Raw genomic sequence first — 22577 nt, 5'->3', positions numbered from 1 at the left:
CTCGGAGCTAGAGCTATCTGTCACTCCGCCCGGATTTGTTTTGATTTGTAGCTCCAACCCTATTACGTACCGGCAGGAGTTACGAGAAGTCTCCGAAAGAATGCGGAGCTACAGTGGCTATGGAAAATTCGGAAAGCAAATCTCCAGAAATGAGTCAACCAATAGGAGTTTAGGTATCCGATAGTAAATGTTTCTGAGCAGACGGGTTTAACGTGAATTTCGGAATGGAGTCCCAAACTTGTATTTCGTAAGTTAACGTGAAATAATTAATATAAACTACATTGTTGAAATGTTTATACTTTAAAGCTTATTCATATACAGTTATATGTCATCCATTGTATACAGTCATTCATTTATCGTCGAATCCAAACCTATTCTCTGCCCATGTTGCTATTATGGCAATGAATACAATTTTAGATACCGGCAAAGGTCGGAGAAAATGAGCAGGAAGCAGTATGTGGTGCTCACTAATTTTATGAGTGACCACAGAAGCTTTGCCCTTGGCGTATTCCAAGGAATAAACGGGGAGGCAACAATAAATAAAATGTGGGGTGACAAACCTTAATAATATTTCATCGACAATTAACAAAAATGTGCTACTGAGATTGACAGATGCCTACAAAGAACGAAGATATTTGCACACACACCGACATGTTTTTTTAATACCAATAATAAAAATAAAAATGCCTTATGAAAACTCCAGCCCGATTTCCTTCGCTTCTCATCTGTCATTTGTTGATGTCTGCTGTCGGAATCTGAAAGATAAGGCAATGGATCGACCAATAAACATATATTGGGGAAGGATGATGAGGGTGTTTGCGGAGTATGTAAGAAGGAGGCATCTGACATATGAAATGAGACGAATAAGGGTTTCCCACAATCCGATCGAATTAGATGAAGACCATTTTCCAATGTTTTTCAGAGTGTCGAAACACATTTTTCAATATCTCTGCCGGTCTCTGGGACCCACACTAAGGAAACGCAGAATATCTCAGACGCAGAATAAGAAGATTCAACATTACACACGCCCATAGTGATATAATGAAAACTCTTCAATAATATTTATCTGTTTTTCCACGCTTAGTGATATTCTGCGTTTCCTTAGTGTGGGTCCCAGAGACCGGCAGAGATATTGAAAAGTGTTTTTCGACACTCTGAAAAACATTCGAAAATGGTCTTCATCTAATTCGATCGGATTGTGGGAACCCCTTATTCGTCTCATTTCTAATGTCAGATACCTCCTTCTTCTTACATATATGTATACTCCGCAAACACCCTCGTCATCCTTCGCCAAATATATGTTCATGGTCCATCCATCGCCAAATCCTTCAGATTCCGACCTTCCGACGGCAGAAATAAACAAATGACAGTTGAGAACCGAAGGAAATCGGGCTGGAGTTATCATAAGGACGGGTCAGAAGCCTGCGTTATTCCAGCCCCGAGATAGCTCCAGTTCGCAACTCCTATCGGAGTTATTTTGACTGCTGTAATCGCAAATTGAGCTATGGCAGCCATCATAACTCTTATAGCTCCATAGCTCCGGAGTTATGACTTACGTAATAAGCCCCCATATGCGTTTAAATGATGTCATTTCTTTGGAGAGCTCAAGTAAAAATTTCTCCTAATAAATAAAAGCGAACAAACTATGTATAAATCCACCAATTTATTTTTGTGGTACTACTAGTTTCGACGCAGCGGCGTCATCATCAGGTACCTGCCGCTGCTGCGCCGCTGCGTCGAAACTAGTAGTACCACAAAAATAAATTGGTGGATTTATACATAGTTTGTTCGCTTTTATTTATTAGAATGAACCTCCACAAAGTTGAGCCTGTTACGATAGAGAAAAATTTCTCCCTTGAAACAGAGCTGATTCTGGGCTGAAACTCCACTGAATGCGCTCAAACTGCCTTGAAACAACCTTGTCACTGCACTGCACTGCCTTGTCCTCAACAAGAAAAAGAGCACTCAACTGAAACTCTGATGCCATTCTCCCTTGCAAGTCCATTGAATTTGAACTGCTTCTCCCTTGCTGCATATGTGCCCCACTGATACTGAACTGGACAATAGGCTCAGGCCAGGCCGGATTTATGACACCACTGCGTCTCTCTTGCCGCATGTCTTTACTGCCTTGCCACAGAGCTGCGGCAGCATTGGGTATCCCCTCTCCCTCATGGATTTGAACTGCTTCTCCCTTGCTGCACATGAGCTCTACTGGCACTGAGCTGGACAGTAGGCTCAAAGGCCAGGCCAACTTAATAACTCCACTGAATCTCTCTTGCCGAATGTCTTAACTGCCCTGCCACAGAGCTGCTGCAGCATTTGGGTATCCCCTCTCCCTCATGAATTTGAACTGCTTCTCCTTTGCTGCGCGTGTGCTATCCATCGTAAGATTTGCCAACATACGGAACCCTTCTACCGGACATATACGCGACCCCTGTTTCCAGCGGCAATGTATTTTTTTAAATTTAGCTTTTGGCAACACGTATACCTTTTCCCGCGCGTCAAGCTGTCGGTTGCCGTTATTTCTCTCAAGTTGCTAGGAGCGAGGTGAGCGTGGGTTTTAGCATGAAAAGATTGATGGCATAAATATCTTCCCGGTACTTCGACGTTTGTTAATGGCAAGAATTAATCGAAATTACGGTGAAGGGGAGAATGAGGTCGGTGGTGGTGACTGCAGTCATAATTGGAGGTAAGCGTTTTAACTTCTCAGGAGGGCAAGTCGGTAACTTGGGGCGCCTCGTTTGGGAGAGAGAGTTGTCGCCCAAAATTGTCTCCCCACCCAAGTCCGTAACTCGGTAGAGAGAACTGTTTCTCCCGTTCGGATGGGAGAAAACTCGCTCCGATGGGTAGTATGAAAAATTTCTAAGGCGAATCTGATATTGGAGCTTGATTTATCGAAAAATTAACCGTGTGCAATTTAAAAATGTTTTTAATTTTATGTCAAACTCATCCATGCAAATATTTTCTAAATTAAATGCATAATAACCTCATTATGACTTACTAAAGTCGGGACTACTTTTTTGACCGCGCGCAGTGATTCCTCGCTTGCAAGCGGCTGCTAGGCTAAATCCAAGTGCCGGTATATTTTGCTTGTCACCATGTAAATTCTTCATTTCGTATCAATTACAACCTCACCAAAGTTGAAAATTAAGAGTATATTTCTAATGTGAATACAGCTTTTGCTCGCTGCTTGCAGATTTGTGCAAACATCTTTTGTGCCAAAATTGTGTTATTGTCAATGTGACAACTCCCGTAAATCTTCTGCTGATAATCACAGTGCCAGTGGTTGCAATGTACAAAAATATCGGCTAAGAGTTGTAATTATCAGTGCTCCATCGTGATTGAATTGTAAGCAGTGTTATTACCATATCGATTAATGTCTGACAGCAATGTAAACATTGTCAGTGGCGTGTTCACCTCCGTTGTTCATCGTATAGGTACATTGACATTTCACGATCAAGCTATCAAGATCAAAGCTGTGTGTGAAGTTTCTTTTTCTAGTATATTAACGAATAATAGTCAGAAAAGTCACCTGTGCCTCTTTCGTGGGCTAATTTATGGCTTTAAATCAGTGAATTAATAGTTGTTTTTATCATAACGAGCTTAGTGATTGTAAGTTGTTCGTGATGAATAAAAGAGTGGAAGTGATTTCCAGTTTCTTTATATTTTATTTGCCTATGTCTCACTTTATATTTACGGTGTGTGCTAGTACTTAGTTTGTGGATATTCATTTATTATTGAAGTACATTTATAGCTTCTGTATGTGTTGACAGCGGAACCGATTCGCGATCTCATGTTGTGTGCACACGGTTATGCTGAGCAGTCGTATTCGTGAAACCAATGAAATGGTGAAACTCTATTACATTGTCGTGGAATAAGTTCTTTTAACAATAAGGGCATGTCTTGTGTTTCATTAACTATCTGTTGCTTTTCATAGGTAACTGTTTAGAAGTTATTTTCCATTATTTAAAGTGCTTTTCTTGCGGTCTCTGAATTAGCATTAGCTTTCTAAACCCCGCTACTTACACGAAAAGAATTCAGAGCTACAGATAATTGTTATTTCATAGGATTGTGGTGTTTTTGTCTGTTATTGAGGGTGATGGATTTTCAGCAGGAAGAGAATCGGACCATCGAAGGACGGATAGGACAACCTTCTCCGCTAATGCGGCCGGAAATCTTCCTCCCTCGCCTCAAACGGTTTATTAATATCCCGCAACAATTTCTCACTGGTGTTAATTGCCCCACTTCTCTTAAATGCACCTCATATACGAGCAATAATATTCTATGGTTTGAAAGAAAACGCGCCATATTGAGAAAATACAACAAAACACTGTCGAGATACGCACTTTCTCCATGGGAGAAAGAGATACGTCGGGCTCTTGAGGGGGACGTAACTGAAGCGCCCGCCTGGGGCGCCAAAGGCGCTTGAGGGGGCTTACGGACTTGGGTCGAGAGACTAGTACTCTCCCAGGCGACAAATAGTCTCCTTTCTCCGGCGGGGCGCCCTAGAGACTTGGGGCGGGCGACAACTCTCGCGCAGGCGCTTCACGAATCTCCTTTCTCCCATTTTCGGGAGAGAACAGAGTTACAGACTTGCCCTCCTGATGGCATGTTTATTCCTTCCATGTTTAGCCATGAGAACGTTGACATTGAATTCGTGTTTTAATCCAGGCACGTTTAAGGATTTCAAGCTCCTTTTTCGGGGGTCATGCAGCCAATAACGAATTCTTCTTTCAACGCGTTGGCGACTGCCGTCCACTTTTCCTGCCTCATGGATACCCCGGACGAGGAGGACAATACACCGACCGGTCATCAATGCCGCGCCGTCCGTTAGTCATCCTGCGGAGGACCGGACTCGGGGCGTAATCCAGTACACGCTCCCAATGCTCCCGAGTGCTCCCGCTTCAGACGCTACAGATCCGTGGTCCACTTTCGCTCCTATCGCTCCCAGTGCTACCCTACTGGATCACGGCTGGAGCGATTGTAGCATTTGTTAGTCGTTTGTTTTAGGGGGCCTTCACAGTTCGGCGTTGCGTTGACGCCGCGGCTAGCGAGCCAATCAGAGTCCGTCTTTGAGAATTGATGACGTCACGTCTCCAGCTCGCTGCGTCGTCGCAGAAAAACTGAACCTGTCGGATTTTCTCTGCGTCAAGGCGGCAGTACGCCGACGATTTCGAATTGGTGTTTGTTTCTGGGTATACAAATATGCAAGATTAGCTCTAATGGGAGTGGCAAATGCTATTTATTTCATTATTTACTATTAAATTGAAGTGATCAGCTTAGATATTTCGTATCTTTCCTAAACATAAGACAAATGTTAACCCTAAATTAGATTACAATCACTGAGGAGCATAGATTAGCGTAACTAATACCCGTAAATGGTATCAAAAGCTAAATACAGCGTGAGAGGTGCTTTTTGGTAGCTAAGGTAGTTAAAATTCCATTTTATATCCAATAATTGTGCCCTCATGATCTACTCAGTTAGAGCTATTTAGATAACATGACTAGGACAATCTGTTTGAACAATAGATATCATTAATAAATATTCCTGATAAGATTCCACGTTACTCATGTTCATTGAGTGTATGTAATTAGCTATTTGTCGAATATTCCGAGTTAGGAAATAAAATTTAAAGGTCATAATAATGCATAGGCAAGGGCCATCACTACATGCATTATTATCGACTTTATGGTCGCCATATTAACTTCAAATGCTATTTATAGTTAAGAAGAATATTTTAAGAAATGAAATTGTGTTAACATGCAGAAAACAACGTATGTATTGTGCGATTAGTTCGAAATCATAAGATGATATGCTCACAGGCTGATTTTTAGGAGCCGACGCTTTTTGCCTTTCATTTGTTTTCGCAACGCAGAGCTGTGAAGGGCTCCAACTTGCTGCGATGAGTTAGCTCCGCCCCCAAGTACGCAACGCCGAGCTATGAAGGCACCCTTACTAGTATCGTCTGCTCGGATATTAGATCGTCTGAATTAGGGATTGTTATAGCCCCTTGTACTTTACTTAGCGTGTTAGAGAGGTCAGTAATATAAATGACAAAAAGAATATGACCATGGGGTACACCACAAGAAACCTATTTAATATTAGATCTTCATTGGATACCACCCTAGTAGCACAAGAAATGTTGAGCATATGCTCAGATTATGTCAGGGAAATATGTTTTGCACACAACATTAGCATATGCTGAAAATATGTTCAGCAGATGTTTAAAACCACATGTTTTCAACATATGCTCGAAATATTTCCAGCATATGTTCAGACGATGTGTTGAGCATATTTTCATAGAAATATGCTCCACATGTGTTCAACGAAATATGTTGAGCATATGTACGTAGACATATGCTCCACATGTGTTCAACGAAATATGTTGAGCATATATACGTAGACATATGCTCCACATGTGTTCAACGAAATATGTTGAGCATATACTCGTAGACATATGCTCCACATGTGTTCAACGAAATATGTTGAGCATATACTCGTAGACATATGCTCCACATGTGTTCAACGAAATATGCTGAGCATATTTTCAAGAAAATATCTATGCGTTCTGAGAAATATTTCGTCGACAAATCAGCGATCAGGATTCGAATACTGCATGCTAGTTTTATAATTAATGTAAAGGAATATATCTAGTTCTAGTTTATTCTAATTCAAGTATATCAATTCATAATTTTAACCAAGGCCCTGATTTTAACACTTTTAAAACAATTGAAGAGCGAGACGCATGCGTCGACGTTGTTGTGTGTGTTCATGTTGCTATGATTTCATTGCACCAATCGCACGTTGTTTACGTTACTTTATACAAGAGGAGAGAGCCCAGTTACCTCGGAATCATCTAGAAGCATGAAATGTAAGTACATTGGTAGATAAATATATGAAATTACTATTTTACAATTAGTACTAACTGTTCTTGTGTGATATCGTAAAAGTTCTCAATCGCTGTTTATGAACGGATGAATGTATGATATTACTATTTTAGTTCTAACTGTTCTTGTGTGGTATGGTAAAAGTTCTCAATGGCTATTTATGAACTGAATTGTGGTCGTAAATGCCGTATTAAGTTATTCCTGCCCAATGTAAATACTTGGATCGAATATGATGCATGTAACTGAGTGAGTGCGAAAATGTTCGATCAAAATCAATCATAGCCACAATAAAATGTGAAGGAAGTAATAAATTCTTGGTCAAGGCTTAGAGCCTGTTCTAATTTCGTTTGTGAATCTATTCATAAACTTTTTTTGTTCATGCTAATATTGTAACAAGGCCATAAAATTATGATAACGGCAGCATATTTCATGAATGCTAAACTAATCGCTGGATGATGAATTAGCCCTCTCTTTCATGGTATCATTTTGAGGCATAATTAACTAATTTGTAACCAAGTATCATTAACGAACTTATTTTGTGAATAACTGTCGCAGCGAAGTGCTAACAGTAAATATGAGTAGTCTCGACTAGGAATCATGTTAACACAGTTGCACTCTGATATGAGGGAACGAAGCAAAGAATTGGCATAGGTAACCCATGCGGGGATGGCTCAAAAGGTGTGCATGATACGTACTATCGTTAGTTTTTTCCATCAGATTACTAAAAATTTACTTAAGCACTTAGGCGATTCACTCAGAAGTAAGGGGACAAAAATAATCGAGTTGATTTGCAGTATCTACAGTATTCCTGTGGTTCGTGCCTCAAATACTAACCAAATCTGGCATATATATTGCTTGGGTTTCACGGATTTCAAGACATACACCATATGCCCATTGGTATTTATAATTTCATGGACAATTAGAGACCAAAGTCACATAATGTGTATCTTAAGCGATTTTTTATGGAATATAAGGCTCCACATTATAGTGGAATTAAATTTAATGTTGTCAATTGAACCGTTTGTTCTGTTAAACATGATATTCTCAGGTTCATCATAATTTTCTTGCTTTCCAAATTTCATTACATATTTTAAGCAATGCAAAATCTGTTAATGAGAAATGTCTGTTTAGTCATGCAAAAAAATGACATTTTTATTTTTTGAAGAACCTCGAGGTTCTTCAAAAAATAAAAATGATCATCACCCTCTTGCATGGAAATGAATCGGTGTCTTAAAATGTTCATGACCTCACTAATCTATTAGTATTATCTTCATCTAGCACTCAATAATTGTATTATGATGATGAACTTACATGGAAATGTATTGTAGGATTATTGATATTTAAGACCAATGTATATACACTAGCTGACATGAATAACTTTTACATTACATATTGTGTGAACTTATGATGCAATACTTCCCTTACTGCTGCTTCCTCTCCTTAGTCTGTCTCATGAAAATTTTAAATTTTGCAACTTAATGTTAATTTACCATTCATGAAAGATGTCAATATTCACCATTTTCAGGTTAAAGAAGTAATATTTTTTGCTGTTTAGTGGATAAATATTGATTTCTGTTTATTTTAATCTACAGATGCTCTCCACTCTTGTCTTATGTTTAGCAGTGCTGATAAATGTGCCTTTCTTGAGTTAACTGGGGAGTGGCTACGATGGTCGTGCTGCCTGAAGAAGACTGAGAGAAATCAAGGAAAAGAATAGGCTTGAAATATTTGTTGATAATGTTAAATGCTTATGTTTTTTTATTAGAATAAATCTACTTCATTATCAAATTGCAGAACTATGTCATACTTGATTCTCCTATTATATCCTATGTAATCCATTATCTACCAATTGATTACATATTCCGTAGGAGCTCCATCAAAGGATAAAGTGGCAGTAGACTTTAATAATTACAAATAATTTGGGCTAAAGCATTAGTGGCTCATGATACCACCTATGTATCAATATTCTTATTAATGATACTAAAACATGCCTTAGCCCTTTTCCTTGTTCGTTCAATCTTTCGTACGTTGTAATCTAGCAGTGTGGGGTGTAATGCTTTCAGAAGCACATGTGCAGTGGAGCTGGTGAGAGCTGTACGATGACAAGGCTAAAGAGGATGTTGAAGGGTTAGACAACATGAATGTTTTGCAGGCAGTCGCTATTACCCAAATGTACCTTTCACCCTTGCCTACTCATACAATTTCGTCACAGGAAAAAGGTAATAATGACTTCATCCCTCTTGTTTGCCCTTCTCTCTCCATCCTCTTTTCTGGATTGTCTTCGTAAACCCTTTGTACACCTTCCGTGGGAGTTTCCCATCCTGACCAGGCAGCATTGCTGCCTACCACTGACTTGCCTCTTCTGCCTATCATCAGACAACTCTCGTTGGCTCAACTTTAGGAATGATCCGTGATAAAATTACGGACATTATATGGCTAATTAATTACATTATTTGGAATGCATAAAATTTTCATTGTTTTCAAACAATAGAAGTGGGGAAATCTCAGTTGAACAATTTGTGGGAGACTTTTTTTTTTCAGAGATTCACTTATTCCTTGCTGTTCCTTATGGTTGATTAACCATTTTATTTTGCAATATTTTCAGCTTTTCTGAAAGGCATCACATGTAACTAAAACTTTATTGCTTCTCATAGTAGAAGGTTAATCTATTTTTTATGTAATAAGTTTCAGGGTGTAGTACTCCCTCATGACTATCTCATGTGTAGGATTTGCTCTTAAATCACTATGGGATGTACCCTACAAGCACACAGGAGACTGTCTCTTGACGACAGGTAAGAGACCCCGAGGAGATGGCCGCCCTCTCCCCCTTCTCCCTTGGTTCGTCAATTTTCGAGTGTTCACCCCCACCCACTTCCGCTTCTTTCCGAGGTCAACACTTCGCCTTTCCGAAATTACATTATCTTCAAGAGGCATTATGCGGATACCGAGTGATCATGGCTGTATATTTAATTATTTTCTAATTTTATATTGGTAATTCGTCGTGGTATAACACGAATTAGACATTAATTAGTATAATTATATCGCTGACTACGCCGATACCGGAAAAGAGCCCTTCCTCCCCCTTGCAACATCCGCTTCGTCTCTTTCACTTTGTGCCATAACTCGAATCTGAGAGGTCCTGCCTTCGAAGTTACGATCACCGCACGTGTTTATCCTCATTGTTGGAGCTTGCCGGTTCTTGCAATCGCTTTTTCAACTTCGTCCATTTTCACCGCTTTGAGGTAAGTACTGATTAATTTGTATCCCTGCTAATTTTATGGCATTATCATATTGTCTTCACGTGTCCCAAAGGACTTAGATTTTGTCATTTATTCGGTAGTGTATTCGATTCGCTTATGGTTGCCTTTTACATGTATTTTCATGTGTTACTCATTAACCTCATTAAGGATAATATTCGTTATCTAATGTACCTACCTTAGTGTTGATCCCAAATCGCCTCGTGCAAGTCGAAAATATTCACGAAGCATGGCCGTTATCCTTCCGACGCTATTATTTACTCTGTGGACTATTATTAAGTTTTGTTGAATTCCCGATAATAAGGAAAATTAATGTAAACAGCAGATTTATTTTGAGACATTAAAATTAATGAAAGTTGATATGTTTAATATTCGGCTAGCCGCCATGTTGTGTGGCTCGAGGTGCATTGTCACATTTACTGATATAGATTATAATAATGAATTAATGTCCTTTAGTCTCGCTAATACTCGAGAACCGATTTGGCTCATTTTGATTTTAAAATGTTGGTGAGTGAAAGTTCAGGGAAGGTTTAAAAGGTGAGAATATTATGAGGTATATGTGTCCTTGGAATGGACCCTGAATATTTTCCGTAAGAAGGACAGGTAAAGTTCGTTATGAACGACTGCAACCTTTTCTTTTGCATATTTAAATTAGTGATAATGGTTGCACATAGTTGGAGCATATAACATTGGAAAGAAAAATAAATTCCCATTCTTGCACTCGAATTTCGTCTTTGCGTTATTTACCTTGAATTTGGGGAAAGTATTCGAAAAAATGCTGAAAATTTAGTGACATATAGGCTCACTATCCCCTTGATTGTTGATTTACCTCATAAAAAGCTGATTTATCATTGTGGGTAAACTTTTCTCGGGATTCCCTCCGGGTTAATGTTTTTATATCGGCCAACGTTTCAAGTACCGTCTCGGCACTCATCATCAGGGCTGAATCATAAGGGCAGCTCATTTATCACTGTTTATTCACAAATAGGGTGCGCGAAATGATTTTCACATACTTTACGTTAATTTCGTTACTATCAGTTCATTGTTGATGTTAACGTAGTCAGTTGATTTTGTAGTTTGACATAGCGCCAATATTTACTTGTAAGTGCGCGAGAAATTAAATACTTTGATCATTCATAATGCTAAGGAGATGGCGACCAAACTTTGGTCGTTCAATTCAATCAAATATGCAAATCAGATTATTCGGTTAAGACGCAGTACTCATGTGATCCTGCAATGAGTTGCATTTAACTATGATTGGGTTGTAAATTATTGTACCGATAAATCAGTGCAGTTGGGGAAATACTAATAATTTGTTAATATTGCAAGGAATTTCTCTTCTGACTTGGTATCATAAATAAATATGGAAAGTGGAACTGGTTGATTGGCATCTCAGTGGATGTTCCTGTTAATAGTGGTAGATTTTAATCTTGGTGAGTGCTTCTTGTGATTTATCAATATCCACCCTTACAGTTTATATGTATGGACTAAGAGAAATTTTTTACATCTTCATTAGTAGGTGGTGAAGTAACAACCTGACGATTGGATCATCGTTCTTCTGATTCTGGTGGGCAACAATTACTCCAGGGTGACTCTCTTCTGCCTTGGTATCATAAATATCTATGGGAAGTGGAACTGGCTGATTGGCATCTCAGTGGATGTTCCTGTTAATAGTGGTGGTTTTTAATGTTGGTGAGTGCCTCTTGTGATTTATCAATATCCACCCTTATTGTTTATATGTTTGGAGTAATCGAATTTTTTACATCTTCATTAATAGGTGGTGAAGTAAGGACTTCATGATTGGATCATCGTTCTTGTGATTCTGGTGGGCAACAATTACTCCAGGGTGACTCTCTTCTGCCTTGGTATCATAAATATCTATGGAAAGTGGAACTGGCTGATTGGCATCTCAGTGGATGTTCCTGTTAATAGTGGTGGTTTTTAGTCTTGGTGAGTGCTTCTTGTGATTTACCAATATTCACCCTTACAGTTTATATGTATGGACTAAGAGAAATTTTTTACATATTCATTAGTAGGTGGTGAAGGAACAACCTGACGATTGGATCATCGTTCTTCTGATTCTGGTGGGCAACAATTACTCCAGGGTGACTCTCTTCTGCCTTGGTATCATAAATATCTATGGGAAGTGGAACTGGCTGATTGGCATCTCAGTGGATGTTCCTGTTAATAGTGGTGGTTTTTAATGTTGGTGAGTGCCTCTTGTGATTTATCAATATCCACCCTTATTGTTTATATGTTTGGAGTAATCGAATTTTTTACATCTTCATTAATAGGTGGTGAAGTAAGGACTTCATGATTGGATCATCGTTCTTGTGATTCTGGTGGGCAACAATTACTCCAGGGTGACTCTCTTCTGCCTTGGTATCATAAATATCTATGGAAAGTGGAACTGGCTGATTGGCATCTCAGTGGATGTTCCTGTTAATAGTGGTGGTTTTTAGTCTTGGTGAGTGCTTCTTGTGATTTACCAATATTCACCCTTACAGTTTATATGTATGGACTAAGAGAAATTTTTTACATATTCATTAGTAGGTGGTGAAGGAACAACCTGACGATTGGATCATCGTTCTTCTGATTCTGGTGGGCAACAATTACTCCAGGGTGACTCTCTTCTGCCTTGGTATCATAAATATCTATGGGAAGTGGAACTGGCTGATTGGCATCTCAGTGGATGTTCCTGTTAATAGTGGTGGTTTTTAATGTTGGTGAGTGCCTCTTGTGATTTATCAATATCCACCCTTACAGTTTATATGCATGGACCAACAGAAATTTTTTACATCTTCATTAATAGGTGGTGAAGTAAGGACTTCACGATTGGATCATCGTTCTTGTGATTCTGGCGGCAACAATTACTCCAGGGTGATTCTCTTCTGACTTGGTATCATAAATATCTATGGAAAGTGGAACAGGTTGATTGGCATCTCAGTGGATGTTCCTGTTAATAGTGGTGGTTTTTAGTCTTGGTGAGTTCTTCTTTTTATTTCTTTTTATCCACCCTTATTGTTTATATGTTTGGAGTAATCGAATTTTTTACGTCTTCATTAACCCCTTGGTTGGGGGCAGAAATTTCCTTATCTTTCACCTAGTGGGGAGCAAATCCAACGATTTTCGGAGATGCCGTTATTGGAAAAAAATTTATAGTAAAGCTATTGCACAAAAATGGCAATATACTTCAAATATATTGGTATAGAACCTCAGACAAAGCAAAAAACATGAAATGATGCATAAAGAATGAATATTCATGCCTTCTCCGCATAACATTGCGACGCGACGGCACGCGCGACTATAGTCGAGCTCCCCACATGGGGAGTATAGTCCGCTTGCGACTATAGTCGCTCTCCCCAGTTAAGGGGTTAATAGGTGGTGAAGCAAGGACCTCACGATTGGATAATCGTTCTTCTGATTCTGGTGGCCAAAATTCTCTGTGAGGATGATTTTCCTCTGGTATCGTAGCCGAGAATTGGATGACTTAAACATAGGGAGTGGAAAGTGGTATTGATACAGCTTGCTTATTTTTTAATGTTGCTGTTTTTTGTGTGTTTACATGAGATGATGGTTTAGAACTCCGTAGGTTCTTAGTTGTCGTTATCTTGCTTGGTTATTGTGTAGCTTAATTCTGTAGTAACAGATATTTGTCTTTATTAATAGGCAGAGTTATCGGTGTCGTAGTGATGTATCCTGTTTGGTTTCTTTTGCTGGTGGGAGACATTCACAATAAGGATTATTCTGCAGCGAAAATCTGCCTATTATGCCATTTTGGGTGAAGAATCTTAGGAGGCACAGCTTTATCCGTAATCTTTGGTTGTATTTTACTCATTATCCTCTCATATATGGTTGATATTTAATTAGTTTTGGTTAATGTACTTGATGGACTCTCTCATTCCTTTTTTATTGTCATTTTTATATTTGATGCAGTTTAATGGAGTAATAGAAATTTCTTAATTTTTTTAGTAGGTGACATATAAATGGTTCATTTCCACACCCGTTTGACCACATATCTGCATTCCTCATGCAGTAGCCGTACCGTTTTGGGCATATTAATATAATAGAGGAACTATTATCGATGGATTCTTTGGCAGTTGTTCCCATACTTATGTTGTTGGGTGGTTATGTGAAACTTGCCAAGTTCTCTGCAAGTAAATTCTTCGTCAATATTTTGAGTGATTACAATTTTTTTAATTTCTTCATTTTCAGGCAATTTGTTCTTATTACCTTGTGATGGAACATGTTAATACCTTCTGATGGTGAGCATGGTTCACAGCCATAATGAATCTCCACAATGTAGTGAAGCAGGCATGATATTCTGCAGTAGAATTAGAAGGTTGTGCACTTAATCCTTGGCAGAGATGCCTGGTGTTTTTCTGTTGTTTCATTTAAGATAGGGAACAATGGAAATCCCTCGTGTATTGTTTATTCTTAAGTATGGGTTTAACATATGGCATGGTGACATTCTTGGGATATTGCTGTGAGGATGAAGATGCTATTTTCTAAAATGCATAGCTTTGTTATTGCGATTCTGCAGTTTTTAATTCAGGGAGGATTCTTTACAGATTTCCTTTTTTGTTCATTTTATCTTTAAAATCTCATCTTGTTCTTGTGTATCAAGTATGTTATTTTCATTATGTATTGGCTCTATTAAGTGGGCATTGCATAGTATTTTAGCTGACCTGAGAGAATACGTGTTAAAGTTCCCAAAGCATTATTATTGTTTTTGTGTAGTCATAGCATTTTCTTAATGCGAGTATTCTGCTTTTTCTTTTCAGGTGTTGCTTCAGTCCCTTGATGTCCAGTGGCCTTGTGAAAAGCTGTTTCTATGTAATAGGAGTTCATCTTTGAAGTTCCTCTGACATTCAATGTGGCTTGTTCTAATACTTTTTGTAAATAAACCAATATTTGAAAATGCCTGATTTTCTTTGACATTTCCTACGTTTGTCACCGAGATTTCTGTTTGTGTGTTGTCATCGCTGTTGCTAGCAGTCCATTAACACCATGTTCGTAAGTAATATGCTTTAATGTCAATTCGCATACGCCACGGATTTATAAGTGGCCGGTTAATATGTCCTAATTTGGAATAGTGAAGTAGCGGTCGGCTGTAGCTCGCTGCTCGTAGTGCTGATAAATGACAACAGATGGCGCCACCGTCGCACAGTTGATACGTCCGACGTAGTTCGCGTGGTTATCGCTTGATGGCGCATGAATCGGAAATCGGAGACCGTCTCTTGAGTAGTGCGGACATTTCGTCATGGGTTCGTCATCGTATCGTCCGGCCGTCTCCTTGTTGTCTCCGGAGACGCTTACCGCTTCCGGGAGGCGGTCTCTTTGGTTTCTGTAGAGAGTCTCTAAGGATTCGGGGGAGACAGTCTCCCGTGTGCTAGCTGGGTAGACTGTTAAGATGCAGCAGCAATTAAGTTGGTAATTAATTAATCTTTGGTCATTATAAGGATGTTGGATCAGAAGCAGGATCATGGTTATTTCCTTCTGATAATCAGTACCATCGATGCTTTATTCTGTCGAATGCTTATCATTTATAAATTTTAAATTAACATTGGCGATTTCAAATCCTTGACCAAATTTAGTTGTATTAATGATTAAACATTTTCAATTTAAAGTGCTAATCTGATAACTTGAGTGAATGCAATGTGTAGGTCTGACATCATGCCCTAAGTCCACAGTGAAAGGCAGGAGCGGTAAAAAGGAGAGAATTTGTGCATCTATAGGTATTGCAAGGTTGTAAGGGAATACTTTTCATAAGGGGGATAAATGGATGCAACCTCACCCTAGTGAAAATCTCCATAGGATTTCTTTGTCCTTTAGTAATTTGACAATGGGAAATGATTGTTCCTATAGGAAAATTTTAGGTTCCTATGGGAAAATAAAATTTTCCTGTAGGAACATAAAAATTTCCTATAGAAACAAATGTTTCCCATTGTCAAATTACTATTGGAAAAAAAAATCCTGTAGATATTTTCACTAGGGTATGCTGAGCATATTTTGGGAGAATGATGGGCATATGTTAAAAACATATGTTGGGCATATTGGATACCATGCTGAGCATATGTTAAAAACATATGTTGGGCATAAGTGGGTGATATGCTGAGCATATGTTAAAAACATATGTTGAGCATGTGTGGAAAATATGCTGAGCATATGTTGAAAACTTGTGTTGAACATATGTTGAGCATATGCCTTGCCGGACATTTACATATGCTCAGCATGTGCTCAAATTATGTTGAACACATCTTACATATGTGTTGAAAATGCCCTGAGCATACTCTGAACACAAATTGTGCTACTAGGGCATGATCGGGCACCACAGCAGACCGATGCTTGTCCTGAAGATTTTACCCACTGGTTTGCAAATCCTCTAACAACAAGGTGATAAACTTAAACTATAAAGAGCAGATCATATGATACATATAAAAGAAGATAAGACCGATTAAATACCTTATTATAGAAATTTCAATGAAACCAAAAATAAGCCTAATTAACTTAACTCACCTAAAAGCCTGCGTTTAAACGATACACGTACAAGTTAATGCCTGTTTGCGTGAATTATTTTTGTGGACCGAAACGGAACATGTACGAATGTTTGAACCTAGCTAAAATAGGTTAAATTTGCCGATCATGCATTTGCACAAGTTGAGTGGTTACACGTGTAACCACTTAACGTGCAACAACGCAACCGTACGGTATATTTCGTGTTCTTTCTCGCGTTCATACATTTAGACTTGTGCGGATTTATGTAGGTGTAAAAAGGCCTTAAGTGGAGTGTCCTTTATGCGATTTATCAATTGCACTCATGACATTGTATGACAGTCTCAAAAGCAGTCCTACACTTGAACCAATCTCGTCAACAACGAGCCTTAAGCATAAATGCAATGCGTATCAACCTGACCTTAAGAAAATTACATAAGTAAAATACAACCGAACATCAATAATTGATTAAACTTCAGTTGAAGATTAGAGGAAGATATCATCATTTAACAGAGAATACAATCTTCATGGGGAAAGCTTGAAGAAAACCTAGGTTGGCCGCCAAAAAGCAACAAACGGAATGCTTTAACTAGAAGTTCACGTACCCTAACCTAAGAAGTCATATTCTATCTCAATTTCACGCAATATCAAGTTCAAATAACTAATAATTGATCTAAATAACAAATAAATCAATATAACTTACAAAATTAACATAATTCTTATGTAACGGACGGAATGCTTCGACCGGAAAGTTCACTCACTACATGTCTTATTAATTTCGAATAGCCATTTTCTATCTCCCCTTCTCGCTAGCTCAAGCTTAAACCACTAATAATTAAATAATATTATATATAATTAATTATCACAACAAATTTTATAAGATATCTTGGTCTTGCCGCTCAATTTCTTCCCCGATCTGGCCCGTGGCGACTCTGAATTGTGAAACCATTGAGTTACAGCCATTTGCCTCACCGTAATATCCCCCGAATAGTTCTTTAACCATTTGGTTTTAGCATTTACTATCCAGGCTATCTTAGCGACTTCTTCCATCAACTCCAAATGGTCATATTATTGCCGGCCAGGTCCACAATTGTTATGAACACCATTTTCTTTAGCCTTCCTTCCCGTTCAAATTCGCGCTGAAAACCGGTTCGCTCCAGCCATTTCTTGGGAGCGTTTGTAGCGAGAGAGAAGCGAATATAGTGACGTCATGCGTGACGTACGAGAGCGCCACGGGAGCTTTTGTAGCTTCTACTGGACCACGAAAAGACTCGCTTCCAGGGGCCTAAGTCCGTAACTTGAATTCTCCTTTCTCCGGAGAAAGTGTACTCTCCCGTAGTTTCCTCCCGACTGTAGTCCGTAACTCGGCGGAGAAAACATCAGTTCCTGGCCGCTACCGGAGAAAACTCTAATTCTCGGTATCGGATAGGAAGAGCAGATAGGTATGAAAAATATTGAATCCGAAGCCGGCGATACCGTGAAGAACCAATAGAAAAGCTTTGTTTCAAATAAAAAAACGAGAGGGAAATCAAACGATTCTCACCTGCAATAAGGGCTACTCGTTCATCATTAAAGTTAAACTTTCAAATAAAAGAAATTGATGCATCGAAATTATAATTGATAGTGGATAAATCGATTTAAATCCATCGCAGATATATTTCTTCATTAGTACACACAAAAGAGTATATTATACCATTGAAAAAGGAGAGACTAATGCGTAACACCAAAGCATTTTTATGTTTTAGATGGAGGTAATCTTGTATACAAACGGCCGCTGTATTCATTGATGATATACATGGCATATTTTTTTGCACTTCGGATGCTTACTTTCATTGGTGAATGCATGATGAGTATGGAAAAACATAACTATCAACGTCAGTATTACATGCATTTATCCTCAAAAAGCTGAAATACACAATGTGGGAGTGGAAAAAGAAAATTGAAAAACTTTACTATGCAGAAAAGAATCGTAAAGAAAATAACGTTAAGATAAATGTGTGAATGGTACATAGTTATTCTTGCAAATACCTACGTGCCAGCAATTAGTAGCATATGTTACAATCTCCCAAAATGTTATAGTTTAGGAAACACAACAACCTGCCTCGCTACTTTTAAAAATTTCAAATACTGACAGCGTAGAATAGCGAAAACATGGGGAAAATGGTTTACTAGAGGTATATATAGAGAAAACAAAGCAAAATTACCCTTACTCGTACATATTTATTGCTCATCATATCACATACAGCACTACAACGCACACATTTCTATCTTTTTAATACTTATAATCATTATATTCGGAATCAACTGTTTCAATAAATATCTTGGCTCACAATAAATATAAAACACTATTATGTAACACTAATAAAACATGATAATCGGTTTTCCAATCACTTTGCACACACTAAAAGAATTTGCACTCCTTGAAGTTCGAAAGGATTCTTTACACCTCACTTCCTACTCATCACTAACGACTTAGAATCAGATTACGTTATTTCACATTAACATTGCGAAGACAATTAAATGAATAGGTAGGTTGAAACAAATTGCTAAACCAGTTATTGTGACACCAACAAACTTCGAATTTCACTATCACTCTCACCGTAGACCAAAACAAAAACAAACAACAACACAACGAAATGCGTGAAATGTAAACATTGCCAAAACCTCACATCTCACAACGGGAATTGGAAATAGATGCAATACGTAATAAAATCAAACAGAACTCAGAAGCGAACAAACGAATGAAAATTAACAGGCGTTCGATGTATCCCTAAAGTAAGACTAGTTCAAATATGAAACATATCCCCTTCGCAATACATAGTTAGATACCTTTCATCGTAATGTATACAGTTGATTCGTAGCCTAAATTATATACGTGCGAAATAATTTCGTCGAAGATGTTACATTCACAACACACTTCACTCTTTACTTCATCGTCTATGTGCAATCAATTCACTAAGGGGTACACTAAGGACACAAATTTTGTTCACTTATACTAGAGGCACAATGAAAGTTCACTGCACGTAGTTTCCTTGCAAATGCAGCCATACAAAAATGTCTATTCTTGTCACAAATTACACTACATAAGTTGCCTGCCTAACTTGAAGAATGCATTTTCGTGTTCTATTTTGTCACAAATACGTAAAAAACCATATTAGAATACAATTAGAACTGCAGTACGATCGCCCACAACGGTCCGCCATTGGTATTTTCCTCGTTTCTCCTATGGAGAAAATGAATCGCCGGGTCCCGGGCGGGTGACTCCCAAGCTCCCGTCCAGGGCGCGTCAGAGTCTCCAAATCGCGTTACGGACTTCAGTCGGGAGAAAGTGGGGAGAAAGATACTCTCCAGGAGAGTCAGAGTCTCCGTTACTGGGAGAAAGTTTTCTCCGTTACCGTTACAGACTTCAGTTGGATGAAACTGGAGCTTCACGAGTCTCTTTTCTCCCAACTCGGGAGAAAACGAAGTTACAGACTTAGGCCCCAGTGCTTCGGAGCACTGGGAGCTTGTACTGGACTACGCCCTCGGTGAGCTCGAGCGGGCCTTCGAAGAAATAAGGAATGCGGGTATGTTTCGCTATAGTGCAATGTATATTTACTGCTTATACTTATTAGTTACTGCTGAATGTTTTGGAATCTTACGTGGTTTTCGTTTGGAGTTCACACATAGCCTAAGTAACGAGTCATAGCTTCGTTTTTCATTTAACTATGATGCAAAGCGCATGCCTCCTCAGTGATAATTTAAGTTTTGCTTTCTATAATTTGAATGGTTCACATTAATGCACCATATAACTAATAAGCCAAGTAAAGGAGAGTTTTTCATGTGCAATTTTGCTAATTTGATTTTGAGTTAAGTCGTTTGTGACTCTCATCAGTCATGTTTCTTCTCTTTTTCAGGAGCATCTAACTTCCATGACTTCTTTCATTTGGAATATTTTTGTATGTGCTTTTAACAGTTATTAATTTATTGATGTATTTTCATGTTCTAATAAATTGTGTCTTGAAAAATGTTGTGGTCATTGCAGTTATAATAACTATATTGTTGATCGCAATCACCTATCCACCCTTTATCTCTCTTCATGCATGCAAAATTGTGGGAGAACTCTGTTATGTGATCATCCACTGTTGGCTGGGTTGCGCAAGTTGTTAATTGACTGTGTTTCATATGATTTGACAAGGGAATTTTAATGGATTGGGTAGGGGAAATGTATTCAGCCAAACAAGGGAGTTTCAGCCTGGCATACAAGGGAGTTTCAGCCTGGCATACAAGGGAGTTTCAGCCTGGCATACAAGGGAGTTTCAGCCTAGCTATCCAATGGAGTTTCAGTCTAGCTGGCCAAGGGAGTTTCAGTCTAACTGGTAGCCAAGGGAGTTTCAGTTTAGTCAGCCAAGGGAGTTTCATTGGAGTAGCTGGAGTTCTTAATTGCACTGCTACTGCACTGCCATCCCTCTCCCAAACTCCACTGGTTTGTTTCAATTTCAATGCAGTTTCAGCATAGAAGCAAGGCAGTGAGTTTCAAGGTAGTTTCAGCCCAGTTTCAGTCAAGTTGCAAGGGAGAAATTTTTACTTGAGAGAACATGGAGGAATACGCCACTCTGGTATTTTGAGACTGCAAAATGCCAAATTGTTGTTAAAGATAGAAAAATGTGATTTCCCTTTAGCAGAAGGCAAGTGGGCACGTTATTGGCTTGGAAGGTGCAAAGCCAGACAAACTTAATTCCAGATTTTACTAACGCAAGGAAAATTGTAATGCAAGGAAATTCAGTTTCTAAAGCTGAACCTATACCCGAGTGCAGCGAGTACCCTCATATCTGTGGCATGCTGGTTTGTTCAGACTCCTGACCCCTTTAGCCGACTCTTACGACAAGCAGGGATACTGCGGGAGTATTCTCCAACCCTCTTCCCGCAAGGGTAACATTTCGTACAATATGGTGGTTTCCTATTATTTTTTCATTGCCTAAATCGAAAGAAAGATTATTACTGCTGGAGTACGTATTTCACGCTTTTAGATTTTTAAATGACTGTATCTGTTTTTCACGATTAAATGAAAAGTGAAACTTTTCAAGCGCGCGAAAACGCGATGGGTGAGTACGGATGCCGGGAAAACTCCGCGTGACGTCGTTCTGGTTCCCACTGCTGCAAGTGAGGTGACCTTGGGGCGAGGCTCTGAGCACTGATACGACGCAGGATGCTAGCAGTTAGCAGAGTACCATGCTAGCTGGTAGCGCTTGGCTTAAATAAGGATTATTAATACCTTATCAAACGAGGAAAACTTTTCAACCGTAGCCAGTTTTAATAGGTGATTATTAAGACATATTTCCCTGAGCTCTATGCCTCATGCATGCATTGGTAATCTCAGATGATGTAAAACTCCTATCTACTCATATAGAAACTAGGTCGCTGTGACATCACGTGGAGTGGCATCGCATGGGCACCAATCTGGCCTTTTTCAAGTGCAGTTAAAATTGACCATTAACATTTGTCTAAACCGGTATTTCTAAAACCAAATAATTTGTATATTATGTATACACTAATGGTGGGTAACGAATCGCAATCAATGCCTTTCGTTTTCTTTGATGAAGGAAACTATCCTATTGACAACTAAGATTGTAGATCCAATTCCTGTCTCATCCAACTAAAAGCTTCATCCATTTCATCACCTCTACCTTCATTGTGCATTACTAAACAAATTTTCCATTTTACCAACTCATGGCTAACACTTATATAAGTACTGGATCACAAAGGACACAAGTACTGGATCCTCAAAATGCAGACATGTCTTCCAACTAGAAAACTTGCAAAAATTGCTCAACACATACAGCATGCTACATATTGTCAATGTTCAATGGACACTGCTGTGAACTCCTCAAAAAACCAATGAACTCATACTTACCATTGACAGCAATTATAGAGTATACATGTAATCAAAGAGACCGA

The 22577-nt window shown here is 38.8% G+C and overlaps 1 long non-coding RNA gene across 5 annotated transcripts; it reads left to right on the top strand.

Annotated features, from left to right (window-relative positions):
• Positions 1 to 10138: 10138 nt before the first annotated feature.
• LOC124171351 lies at positions 10139 to 15069 on the top strand. 5 transcript variants are annotated; one of them, XR_006867687.1, is made up of 4 exons: positions 10139 to 11837; positions 11923 to 12095; positions 13815 to 14487; positions 14930 to 15069. It is a non-coding gene; the product is annotated as an uncharacterized LOC124171351 (long non-coding RNA). The 5 variants fall into 5 exon arrangements; XR_006867688.1 differs by having other exon boundaries at positions 10141 to 11837; positions 13815 to 14269; positions 14361 to 15069; XR_006867686.1 differs by adding an exon at positions 13527 to 13658 and having other exon boundaries at positions 10143 to 11837; positions 13815 to 15069.
• The last annotated feature ends 7508 nt before the right edge of the window (positions 15070 to 22577 follow it).

Source organism: Ischnura elegans, chromosome X (assembly GCF_921293095.1).
Source record: "Ischnura elegans chromosome X, ioIscEleg1.1, whole genome shotgun sequence".
In the NCBI taxonomy this organism is placed as follows: Eukaryota; Metazoa; Arthropoda; class Insecta; order Odonata; family Coenagrionidae; genus Ischnura; species Ischnura elegans.
The sequence above is the reverse complement of the archived record's forward strand: the minus strand, read 5'-3'. Positions and strand labels throughout refer to the sequence as shown.